Here is a 3,556-nt window from a genome sequence, read left to right on the forward strand (position 1 = left end):
AAAAAAAAAAAAAAAAAAAGCCAGGCACGGTGGCTCATGCTGTAATCCCAGCACCACTTTGGGAGGCTGAGGCAGGAGGACTGCTTGAGCCCAGGAGTTCGTGATCAGCTTGGGCAACAAAGTGAGACCTCGTCTCTAGAAAAAAAATTCAAAAATTAGTCAGGGGTGTTGGCATGCACCTGTGGTCCCAGCTACACAGGAGGCTGAGGCAGAAGGATCACTTGAGCCTGGGCTCGTGGCTGTAGTGAGTCATGTTCACAATCTCAGAAATGAACAAACAAGAAAACAAAACAAACTCAGATTTCATCCAAGACTCCTGCCTCACCCACACCCACTCAGTTTCTAAATCCTGTAAATTCCACCACTTTAATAGCTCTTCGGTTCATCTCTTCCCCTTCCCTCTCACAGTCACGATCTTAGCAGGAACCACCATCACCTCACAGATGGATTCCAGTAAAAGCTTCTCAGCAATCTCTCTGCTTTCCAGTCCACCTTAGGAAGCCTGTACACGGCTCTTTCTAAAATGCAGACATGAAAATGTCTCTCCCTGAGTCTTCTAACCTTAAAAAACAAATCTGAACATAGAGTCTGATAGTACCCTGGGAACCCACTCTGCACTCGCCTGCCCTTTCCCGGAATTTACATCTTCTCCCGTCCCAAGGTCTCTGAGCAGGTTTCTGCCTCTGCTCTCAGTTTGCGAATCCAACCCACTCCCACTCTCCTCCCTGACCCTTTCCCAATCCTGGCCAACTTCTACTCAGCCTTCAGTACTCTTCCTAACTAGAAGACTGTCCTGTGGTTCCTCCTTGTTGCTCAAGCAATACAGGTAAGATGTCAAATCTAGGTACTGTCATAGCACCTCAAGTTTCACCTTAATAATGCACTTCTTCTGATTTTTGGTTTTTTGGCCTTTTTTTTTTTTTTTAAAGAGACAGGGTCTCACTCTGTCACTCAGGCTGGGGTGCAGCGGTATGATCGTAGCTCACTGCAGCCTCAAACTCCTGGGCTCAAGTGATCCTCCCACCTCAGCCTCCCGAGTAGTTGGGACTACAAGGGCATGTTGCCACACCAACTATTTTTTTTATTTTCTATAGAGAAAGGGGTCTCCCTATGTTGTCCAGCCTGGTTTTGAACTCCTGGACTCAAGGGATCCTCCCACCTTGGCCCCCAAAGTACTGGGATTATAGGCATTAGCCACCGCATCCAGCTACCTTCTTCTGTTTTATGTCTTCTCCATCAGACTTTGAGTTCATTGGGGTGAGTCACATCTTCTTTGCCTCTCAGTCCTCAGTTCCCTGCAGTGCCTGGTACATAATATGTATTTAATGAACATCTAGATGCTTGCTTGTTTTAGTCCAGCTTTATCCACAAAGGGTTTGAGGAAACTTACACAAAGGAAGCATATAATGAAGTAAGAAAATAAAAATTAAAGCAGAAGCAAAGAAATTATAAATAGAAGTGGAATTAGCACTAGAAAAGAACAACATAAATGTGTAGTTAATAGAGGTTAAAAGTCATTTAAAAAAACAAAAGAGCTAAACATTTTTCTGGAATCTTTTTTGTTTTGAGATGGAGTTTTGCTCTGTCACTCAGGCTGGAGTACAGTGGCTTGATCTTGGCTCACTGCAAACTCCGCCTCCCAAGTTCAAGTGATTCTCCTGCCTCGGCCTTCCGAGTAGCTGGGATACAGGTGTCTGCCACCACACTTGGTTAATTTTTGTATTTTTAGTAGAGACAGGGTTTTGCCGTGTTGGCCAGGCTGGTCTCAAATTCCCGACCTAAAGTGATCCGCCCTCCTCTGCCTCCCAAAGTGCTGGGATTACAGGCATAAGCCACCATGCCTGGCCATTTTCCTGGAATCTTTATTCAATATATTTCTGACAATAGATAATTCTGAGATCACAGCACAGTCCTTTTATGGAATATCACATTATTTTCTCAAATCGGAAGAGCTAAAAATTATTTAAAAGCATGGAAAATGTTTTTCCAAAAGTGTATGGGCTCTGGATTTTGAAGCCAGGTTTGTTTTTTCAACTTTCCTGTATCTTCACACTCCAAGTCATCAGAAGGCAGCAAATACACTATTTTATTTTACTATTATTACTTTTTGAGACGGAGTTTTACTCATGTCACCCAGGCTGGAGTGCAATTGCACACTGCAACCTCCATCTTCCGGGTTCAAGCAATTCCCCTGCCTCAGCCTCCTGAGTAGTTGGGATTACAGGCACCCAGCCACCACACTTGGTTAATTTTTGTATTTTTAGTAGGGGGGGGGGGTTTCACCATGTTGGCCAGGCTGGTCTCGAACTCCTGACCTCAGGTGATGCGCCTGCCTCAGCCTCCCAAAGTGCCAGGATTACAGGCATGAGTCACTGTGCCTGGCAGCAAATGTGCTATTTTAGATTATTCTTCTTTACCCAACTACATAGGAATACATAGCCTTTTTGTTTTGTTTTGTTTTGTTTTGGACTTGTTTGTTTTTGTTTTTGTTTTTTTAACTTTCCCTTACTATCCACAGTAGCGCCCTCTTATCCACAGAAAATCTGTTCCAGGGTCCCCAGTGGACGCATGAAACCGCAAAGAGTACCTAACCCTGTAGAGACTATGTTTTTTCCCCCATATATACATACTTACGATAAACTTTAATTTATACATTAGGCACAGTAAAAGATTAACAACAATAACTAATAATAAAATAGAAGAACTATAACAACATGCTGGAATAAAACTTACATGAATGAGGTTTCTCTCCTCTCTCTCTCTGCATCTTAAAATATCTTAATATTTTCAGACTGTGGTCGACTACGGGTAACTGAAACCACAAAAAGCAAAACCATGGGTAAGGGGAGAGTAGTGTAAGAGCCAGAATCTTGGGCATATAAAAACTAACAGCAAGTGACTTCATGTCCAAAGACATTTCCTATCTGCACTGGTGGAAGTCAACTGAAAATCAGAAAACTAAAAATACTTAGTAAAATTACTGCAGGCGATTCATGGCCGTAAGTCTTCCTTTATGAAAAGTAAACTTGGATAATGGCCCTTAGGCAAATGTTTTAAATGTATAGACCATCCGCAGGAATTTCTTTCTAAGGCCGTTTAATTTTTAAATAAACTTTGAATCACAGAAATGCTATGTGATGCAGTTGCACAAATAACAATACTATGTTTTGCTAATCCAGAGTTTAAAAGAATCAGGCCAGGTGCAGTGGCTCATGCCTGTAATTCCAGCACTTCGGGAGGCAGAGACAGGCGGATCACCTGAGGCCAGGAGTTTGAGACCAGCCTGGCCAACGTGGCAAGACCCCATCTCTACTAACAATACAAAAATTAGCTGGGCGTGGTGCCATCTGCTTGTAATCCCAGCTACTTGGGAGGCTGAGTCACGAGAATCACTTGAACAGGGGAGGCGGAGGTTGCAGTGAGCTGAGATGGTGGCACTGCACTGCAACCTGGGTGACAGAGCAAGATTCTGTCTCAAACAAACCAAGAATCAGTGCAGGTACATGTTTTTAGGTGGTCTAACCTAGCCTGTTTGGTGTTAAAAAAAAAAAAAAAA

The 3,556-nt window shown here is 43.1% G+C and overlaps 1 protein-coding gene across 3 annotated transcripts in view; it reads right to left on the reverse strand.

Annotated features, from left to right (window-relative positions):
• Window positions 1–3,556, reverse strand: part of PTER (phosphotriesterase related) — an 85,809-nt gene that overhangs the window by 52,814 nt on the left and 29,439 nt on the right. The window contains exon 2 of one of the 3 annotated variants that reach the window (XM_011963897.1): window positions 2,734–2,812. The exons of the other annotated variants lie outside the window; for them this stretch is intronic. The gene's annotated coding sequence lies outside the window, so the exon portion shown is untranslated. The remainder of the gene's footprint in view (window positions 1–2,733; window positions 2,813–3,556) is intronic. 3 annotated transcript variants of the gene reach the window in all.

Source organism: Colobus angolensis, unplaced genomic scaffold, assembly GCF_000951035.1.
Source record: "Colobus angolensis palliatus isolate OR3802 unplaced genomic scaffold, Cang.pa_1.0 Scaffold63, whole genome shotgun sequence".
NCBI classification, from domain to species: domain Eukaryota; kingdom Metazoa; phylum Chordata; class Mammalia; order Primates; family Cercopithecidae; genus Colobus; species Colobus angolensis.